We start from the raw sequence: 8,975 nt of genomic DNA, 5'->3' as shown, positions 1-8,975 counted from the left end.
TTATAAGATAGGAGCAATGATCCCATGAGGCCCGCTCAGTAAGTTTCTAGTGTATGTGTGGGTGTTGAGACCATAGGCAGGTGTTGGCATTATTTAGGGCTCTATCCCTGGGTATGCAGTCTCACAAACAGTGATGGCATTCTTATCGGTGAATGAAGGAAGGGAGTATTTAAAAGAGGGCAGACATGGACCATGGAAGACCACCTGTCATTTGAAAAGTTAATTGCAGAGCTGGGGATGCATCTCGGAGCACTTCCCTAGCATGTGTGAGGCTCTGGGTTCCATCTCTAGTACTGCAAGTAAGTAAATAAGTCATCGAATGAACTAAGGAATGAAAAGCTCAACGTTCCTCTTGTTCTGATCTACTGATGCCCATGTCAATAAAAGGAGCCTGAGATTCCGCCCAGGTTATTACCTGTAATAATACTGCAGACTGTTTTGCATTTTCTATGAAGATTTAAAAAGTTATACTGTGGGTAAATAGAAAAAAATGAATAATTGAATGAAATCATAATGCAATCGGAGAAGATGTGGGAGGAAATGAGAAGGTAAACTGAGTTATGATTCAGGAGCACCCATGAGAGAAGACCCAGGTTCTCGCCTGTGTGGGGGGTCTTTTCTAGACGGAATCGAAATGTGCATAGTTGTGACTTGCCTACAGGGGTGTTTAGAATTAGCAGTTTTTATTGTAACACGTAAATTACTAATTGAAGTCAATAAATAAAGTGGGGGACATTTTGGGCTAGTAATGGGAATGTGATGAAAACTTGGGTACTTAACACGTTGGGTACAGCAGGATTAAAGTCCCACAAACAAAACCTAAATCTGCAGTGCTTGAATTTTCTAAAAACTGCTTTTCACTCCACAGATCCAAGATACCAAATCTGATTTATTTATTATCCATTGTTGAAAACCGTGGCTGCTGTTTCTGTGGCTGAGGAGCAAAGGGACTCGGGTAAGTACCAGCGTCTGTACTCCGGGTCTGCAGGGCGAGTCATGCTATCTGGGAACTGCCATCAAGGGAACTGGTGGCTGCTGCAACCAGACAGCATCACAGCTCGAGAGCTGAGGGGAGGTCGGAGTTCTCTCCACAGAACGATAACTGCTCCAGGTAACGCACACACTAATTAGCCAGAGTTCGTCACCCCGCCTCTCGTATACTTGAAAACATCCAGTAGTGCACATGCCTTTATCTTTCAATTAAAGAATAAAGTAAAACAAAAACAATCCAAGAACACCACACTGGGAATGTGCATTGAACCGTGGATCAGGCCATTTCCCATAACTGGAGTCCACTGGGGACAAAGAAGAGGGTGTCGCACTCATTTCCACAGGTGCTCAAAATCCTACTCTGTTTTTGTCTCATGTTTTAAGAAAATATATCTGCAGTTAAAGATCTGGGTTTCCAGGCTTTGAGGGGCAGGGTGCACAGTGCTGTCCTTGCTGTAGCAGTGAAGGTGGCCACTGGGTTGGTCACTGTACTGTCTTCAGTTATGATGAAGTTGAATGATTGACAGGCAGACAGCAGTGAAGTGCAGGGGCTGGTGGGAAGCCGTGCGCAGCCCTGCGGTCCAACCGAGAGCAGGTCTCGCCTCCCAGCTCTGTGGGAAATGGGTCCACAAGCAGCTTTCTGAAGTAGGCAAAGATCTGTGTGGCATTTTTGTGACTCCTGGATATTAATATTTTTAATTGCTGAAGCCAGGAGTAAAATACAAGATAATATGTAAAGAATACTGTATGAATAAGTAAATGAAGAAAAGGTGCTGAGCTTGGATCCATGATAAGTTCTAGGGAAGACAAATCAAGAATTTGGATTAAACTTGAAACTGAAGGCCATTAGAACCCAGTCATGAGTGGCCTGGGCTTCAGTGGGTCCTGGGTGGATACGTGAATTCATGAGTAAATGAGTGTGTAGGTAAGGATGAAGATTGCTAGGTGTGGGTCATTTATGAGGGTGTGTCCTGGAAGAAGTCTTATTAGGAATGAATTTGTCTAATACTGAGTTCCCAAATAACACAGGTTGAAACCGTTGACCCCTTAGTGCACTCAGGAACTCCAGACCCAAATAGACAGACACAGGAGCATCTACAAGTCCACGCTGACATTCTGGATTTGTAGGAGTTTGCTACTTGTTGGTTTTATTAAGAAGAAAGAGAAAGCATTTCCATAAACAAAAAATTACAAGAGAAGAGATTTAAGTAATAGCTATAGTTTCATGTTCTTTGTGATTTAAAAGAGACCAAGCAGGGGCCAGTTGTAGAGAACATATTATATGACAACAATCATGATTAATTCGTCTTCACTGAAGTTTATGAAAAACAACAACAAAAATTGACAAGAGGTATATAGTCCAGTATTCCTGTGGGCAATGAGCAGGTGGGCAGTTTCACATTTATGTTCACATTTATGGTGTTCACATTTATGTGAACATAAATGTGTTCACATTTATGGTGTTCAAGGGTAAGGTCTGGGCTGGGTGTGGTGGAGCGTGCCTTGGCTACCTGGGAGGCTGAGGTGGAAGGATCACAAGGTAGAGGCCAGTCTCTGCAACTTAGTGAGATCCCATGTCAAAAAAGGGGTGGGGGGTGTAGCTCAGTGAAAGCCTGTGCTCCCCTACCATGGGCCAGGCAGTGGGCTAGAGCCCAAGTACTAGAAAAAGAAAGGTATAGAGTGTACAGGTCCTTAGGCACCAAGATAACTTAGAACATTAAGGAAGGTGCTCATCCATTGATAACCTAAGAGAAGGCCGACTGGACAACACGTGGCAGGTGAGGAGGGCTGAGCTACTGTCTCCTCTAATTTGGAGGGAGCTTACTATTTTTTTTTAAATTTGAGAAAGGGTCAAACATGAGCCAATATTGAGAATGGGATATATAATTAGAGTTATGATTAGTCTAAATATATTCACTGAGTTTTATTTTTTAAAAAGTCCAGAGAGGGTTTACTTGGTCCCATCTGTGGGTCGTGAGCATGTGGGTAGATATTCCAACTTGTTGTCTCTTTAACTGCTCCTAAGAGAACAAAGGAATGTGTTCATATCTTGATCAGTTACACAAAAGAAGGGTCAAAATACCAAAGATCATGCTTATTACTGTTACACCCCAATGACTGACCAGATAAATAAATAGCACTTGAGGTTCCCACCAGCCCTTTGGGTAAAGTGCAGGAAAATGCATAATTAATTTGTTCCATGCATAATTATAGACACGGATAAATACATGAACCACTAGCCGTGGAAATCAGAAAAACCTGTTCATCATTTGTGAGGCCAAGCCATGAAATAAAGATTTACATTTATCCAATTTGGTACAAGTGAGGTCCATTAAAATCAATAAATTTAGTTCTCAAATTTATGGGTAGAGAGTGTGGAGACAGATGTTTATGGTAGATAGGACATGGTGATATTTATTATTCTGTTTAAAAATAAAAACTAAGTAAATCAATAGCTAAAAAGGACCCTTCAGGGAAATGATGAAATTATGAGATGACACGTTCGACTAATACTGCAAGATAAACTTCATTAAACTACCTGAGTGTAGGTTTTTTTCTTTTGAAAGTTTATGTCTTACTTCACCAAATGAACATCCCCCAGTTGATTTAGTGATGCTGTCATGCTAAAGGTCTTGGTTCTCACCTCTGGAGGGAGGAAGAGAAGAGATTTATGTCAGTAATAGCTATAGTTTCATGTTCTTTGCTTGGGAGGTTGGTTTATCGTTATTGTCTGCATTTTTCAAAGTAATAAATGAATGTATTCATAAATAAGACTAACTAACATCAGCTGTGACCCCTGATGAGTTTGTGCTTAGATTTGGGATTGAGGGTTAACCGTATCCAATAAAAATGATGCCGGATGTTACATTACATTCATTGCTTCCTACTCTTTTTTATTTTTGCTTTGTGATTCACTGAAGTACTCCCCACTGGTAAAGGTTCTGACGATTAATTCCTGGAATGAGAAGCACAAAGGAAGATAGGCAATACTGTCAGTGTTCCTTATGGAGTGAGATGACGGTTCTGTGGCTATTGGTTGCATCCTCTTTAAATAAAAAGGGGCCAAGTGTGGCTGGTATGGAGCTGCTAGAATGCCAATTATTTCATGTGTGCAAAACATGACGTCGTCTATTAGCTCCATGGGAAATAGGCACATAGACAGTTATAAGTAGCATTCAAGGGATGTTATTTTTTGGACTTTCGATTTATGAGAATTTATCCTATTTTTAGTGGATCGTTGGATTAAAGAATAAGGAATGTATATAAACAAAGGAAGAAGATACAGCAAGCCTTGAGCAATAGGTATTCTGAGATGTGTAAATCAAGATTTCGATTGAATTCTGTAACTTACAGGTCTCTTGGGAAATCTCTTCCTCTTTTGTGTGGTGGGGAGAGTATACAAAAGTCAGAATAGTCAAAGTCCTGGGTAAAGTGCAGGGAAATGCATGATTGTTTCATTCCATGCATAATTATAGACACAGATAAATACATGAGCCACTAGCCGTGGAAATCAGAAAGATCTGTTCATTATTTGTGAGGCCAAGCCATGAAATAAAGATTTACATTTATCCAGTTCTTCAGGTTTGTGAATTGTATAGATCAAGATGTGTAAGTGCACGGTGCTGCTTTGCAAGTCTGCAGCAAATAAGCTATTATTCACTGTTATCATTTTCTGAAACAATGAGTCTCATGAATGGATCAAGTCATTCTTAGCGTTTTCCCCAGAGGGCATGACTTACTCCATGGGAGTCCTTGTTGTTTTGTGGTTTGGTGCTGGGTAGCTGGTTGTTGGCTTTATTTGGAAAAGAAGCAAATCATTCATGTTAGAAATGATTGTTGGAGTAATTGCCTAATTGAAAGAAGGCCAAGAGTGGACTATAGTTGTGCATGTGATAGTTTCTGTCCACTGCCCACTATTTAAAAAGAAAAGGACCTAGTTGATGATATCTGTGAGCAATGAGATATGGACAGATCCCGGTAATGTTAGTTGATGACATTGTCTTTCCTTGACTTTTATTCATTGGTTGCATTGTTAAAAGTGAAAGAATGAATGAGTTTATATCTTATTCTCTTACTTAAAGTATGGCATATTGTGAACTGGTGAGGAGCAGGGGTCTTGAAACAAAGTTATGATTAATACTTTTTTTTTTTTTTTTTTTTTTTTGCATAGGAAGAAAAAAGAAATCTAGACTTATCCTACTTTGGAAAAAATGCCAAAAATCAGCAGATGCATGAAGTGGTATTTCAATCCTGAACTACTGGTGGGTTTTATTCTTTCTTCTTTAAAAATTGAATAGAAGCAAATTATTATTTGAATAAAAAAATCATGAGTGAGTCAGTTAATGCATAAATTAGGGTAAATCCGGGATCAATGCTTCAATGATACATTCTTAGCAACACACAAAAGATTAATGAGGTTAGGGTCTTTATGTGGTTAGGGAGTATATAGGTGGATAATCATGGTAGTTTTATTTATTCTCTTGTGTTGGGTGGTAGATTTAGGTGTTTATTATATTAAAAATTAAACAGTAAATAAGCCAGTACATAAAATGTAGCACTAATCTTAAGTCAGTAATGAGAATGTGATAGGAACCAAGGCTCATGATCCATCTAATCCCTCACGACTCAAGTCTATTAAAAGGAGTTAAGTCTACCCTGTTCCATTTTTTATAAAATGTGCATTTTACTTTGCAGAATAAGAAAGCCATAGCTGATTTAATTATTCAGCAATAATACAGACATTGGCTTTTTCTCTGTGGGTAAGGAGCTTAGAGACCATTACAGAGAGAACAGTCAAATTTCATGTGCTGGGTTTACATGGTTCTTTTATCTCTAAATTATATCAAATAAATGAATAAATGACTAAGAACATAGATAAAACTGTGTCGGGCACGAACCAATAGTGAAAACAAAACAAAGTTGGTGGTAAATCCAATTTAGCACAACTTAGGGGGCTTTTATGCATTTTTAGAAGTTTTGAATATTAAAATCTAGTTTGTACCATCATTGATTTAATGTTTTTTCAATCATAAATATGGAGACCATGAATTTGTTCAAGTGGGTAAAGACAAGAAGAGGGGATGTGGTGTGAGTTGAGATGGGGTTCATGGGTGTTCCTGGGCTAGTTTGAGCATCTGTCACCTGAAAGTCCAAAGTCTGGAGGGCTCTTGGTTCTGAATTTTTTTGAGCACAGCTAACCTCATGTGATGGGTTGCAGTCAAAATGCAGACACACTAAAAATATTGTTTAAAATTATTTTCAAGCCTTGCGGATAGGATGTGTATGAAATATAAAGGAGTTTCATGGTTAGACCGGGGTCCTATCCCTGGAATGCTCATTACGTATATGCAAATATTCCAAAACCAGAAAAAATCCAGAGTCTGAAACATTTCTGGTCCAAGCATTTCTGGACAAGGGACACGTACCTGTGTTGTGTTAGCTATCTGTGGCCGTATGATGAATCACCCCATGATTTAATGGCTGAAAACATCAAAAATATCAATGAACTTTGATCTTTCTCTTAGTTTCTGTATAACAAGAACCCAGGAGAGGCTTCCTGGGCAGTTGTGGCCTGTGGTCTCTTGTGAGGTTGCAGGTGAGACTTTAGGGGGAGTCACCTCTGCTAGGGACCTGATAGTGCCGTGGGGTCAGCTTCCTGGCTCACACACATGGCTGCTTGTTGGTGGGAGCCACAGTTCCCTCCTGCAGGGAGCTTTCCTTAGGACTCCCCTGAGCAGTCAGTCCAAGACGGAAAGGTGGAACCCTCCCTCAGAAGGTAGAGCCATCAGTCCTGCAGGATCTGACACGAGATTCTGTTCACCCCGGGGTCCCTGGTGCCATCTTGGAGGTTGCCTACTACATGTGCTATCTTTTTTTGGGGGGGTACAAAGGGATGCTCGACCACTGAGCTACATCCCCAGTCCTGTTTTTTTTTTTTTTGTATTTTATTTAGAGACAGGGTCCAACTGAGTTGTTTAGTGCCTCACTTTTTGCTGAGGCTGGCTTTGAACTTGTGATCCTCCTATCTCAGCCTCCTGACCCGCTGGGATTACAGGTGTGTGCCACTGTGCCTGGTGGTCATGTACTGTTTTTACCATGGAGACAGGTTACATAAAAGGAGGGCAAGCACAGACGGAGTATAGATGCAGGGTGATACAAAGCAAGGAAGTCGAGTGTCGGTTAACCCAGTAGAAGTATCTTGGTAATATTTAAGGATCTTGTTCAGAGGTTTATATTTCATGGATGTTGACTTTTAAAATTTTTTTTAGTTATTAATTCTTCTTAGTTATATAGGACAGTAGAATCCATTTTGACAAAATTGTACAAGCATGGGAAAAATCGTATTCTGATTAGGACCCCCTGCTTGTGGGTGGGCACGATGGGGGGCGTCCACCCAGGTATTTTCAGGGGTGTCAACTTTGTTAGCATTGACGACTAATGAGTGAAGGGCAGAGGGATGGCCAAGTGAGGAAAGGTGTGCTGAGCCTGGACAATGATGAGTATTCTGGGGTGTCTGAATCAATGATTTTGATTAAACCCTGTAACTCTGAGGTCCATTATGAGAGCTGCCGTTACTAATTCCTGTGTCATAAATTATCTCACAGCAGAAGGTAGGGACATTCAGGATTCTGTTCCCAGGCTACCAAGATTCATGGGTCTGGATGTTATTACTGTAATTACATTAATAAAAGAGTAACAAGGAAAATATGTGAAAGAGTGAAGACAAAGGATAACCATACATAGCTGAATTATGAGACTGGGTAATATATCTATTATTATTTTACATTTGAAGTGGTCAGTTCCAACACAAATTGATTAATTCTCATGCCTGTTTGGGTAAGGAGCAGCTAGAGATTAAATACTGAGAAATTAATGTTATTGTCTTACATTGTGTAGGTTGTTGGTTGCTTGTTGAAAATAAGATCTACTTGGTTATATCTGGGAATAATAAACACATGGACAGCTGTTGAGGCCATTCAGATTTCTTCCTTCCTTGTTTTTATTAATTTTTTGGCTGGGGATTGAAGCCCAGGACCTCATGCATGCTAAGTGCCAACCCTGAGTTCCACCCCAGACCCACTTCAGATTTCTCCTGCCCTTCAATTCCATGCTCACAGATGCTGATGAGATTGTGAGTGAATTTATAAATATCTTCATCTTTTGGCCAATTATTTTGGAGAGGGTAAAGCAGTGTTTTCTAACCTTAGCAGTATTAATATTTTGATTTGGATTTTTTTGTATGTGTGGCTTTAGGATGTTAGTTTTCCCCCATCTTAATCTATACATTCAATGCAATCCCAATAAAAATCCCAGAAAATTGTTTCTGGGGATGTTAACAAACTCATTCTAATTTTTTCATAGACAACAGATTCACAATTATCTACACAACATTGGAAGCTCAGCAGTGTTCCACTGGGTGCATGGACCATATTTCCCTTACCCATTCATCCATTGATGGACATTAGGTGGATTACATATGTTGTCCATTGGGAATAGTGCTGCCAAGAACACGGAATTTTGTTAACAACCCCAAAATGATCTTGACCATCATTTTGTTGACTAAAGAGAGGGATAGACAGAGGTTAGTATCTTCAGGATTTATTTTTAGTGTGTTTGCATTTGTATATTGATATATTATTATAGTCAAATAAATAAAATTTTATAAAATAAGACAAAACACAGATCAATGAGAATGAGGTTTGATGAGAAGATGATAATTATTTGATTCCACCACTGATGTTCATAGGAAAATACCTAGCCTGCTGCCATTTTCTTAAAAAAATTTTTTAGATGTAGATAGACATATACCTTTATTTTATGTATTTTTATGCGGTGCTGAGGATCGAACCCAGAGCCTCACTTGTGTTAAGCAAGTACTCTTCCGCTGAGCCACAACCCAAGCCCTACTGTCATCTTTTTAAAAAAAATTTTTTTTTGAGAGAGAGAGAGAGAGAGAGAGAGAGATTTTTAATATTTTTTTTTTT

At 39.5% G+C, this 8,975-nt stretch overlaps 1 non-coding gene across 1 annotated transcript; it reads left to right on the top strand.

Moving 5' to 3' along the window:
- The first annotated feature begins 7,477 nt into the window (after positions 1–7,477).
- LOC143396131 (small nucleolar RNA SNORD113/SNORD114 family) lies at positions 7,478–7,548 on the top strand. The gene has a single exon (XR_013091007.1). It is a non-coding gene; the product is annotated as a small nucleolar RNA SNORD113/SNORD114 family (small nucleolar RNA).
- Positions 7,549–8,975: the final 1,427 nt, after the last annotated feature.

The sequence above is a fragment of the Callospermophilus lateralis genome, chromosome 3, assembly GCF_048772815.1.
Source record: "Callospermophilus lateralis isolate mCalLat2 chromosome 3, mCalLat2.hap1, whole genome shotgun sequence".
Taxonomy (NCBI): Eukaryota; Metazoa; Chordata; class Mammalia; order Rodentia; family Sciuridae; genus Callospermophilus; species Callospermophilus lateralis.
The sequence above is the reverse complement of the archived record's forward strand: the minus strand, read 5'-3'. Positions and strand labels throughout refer to the sequence as shown.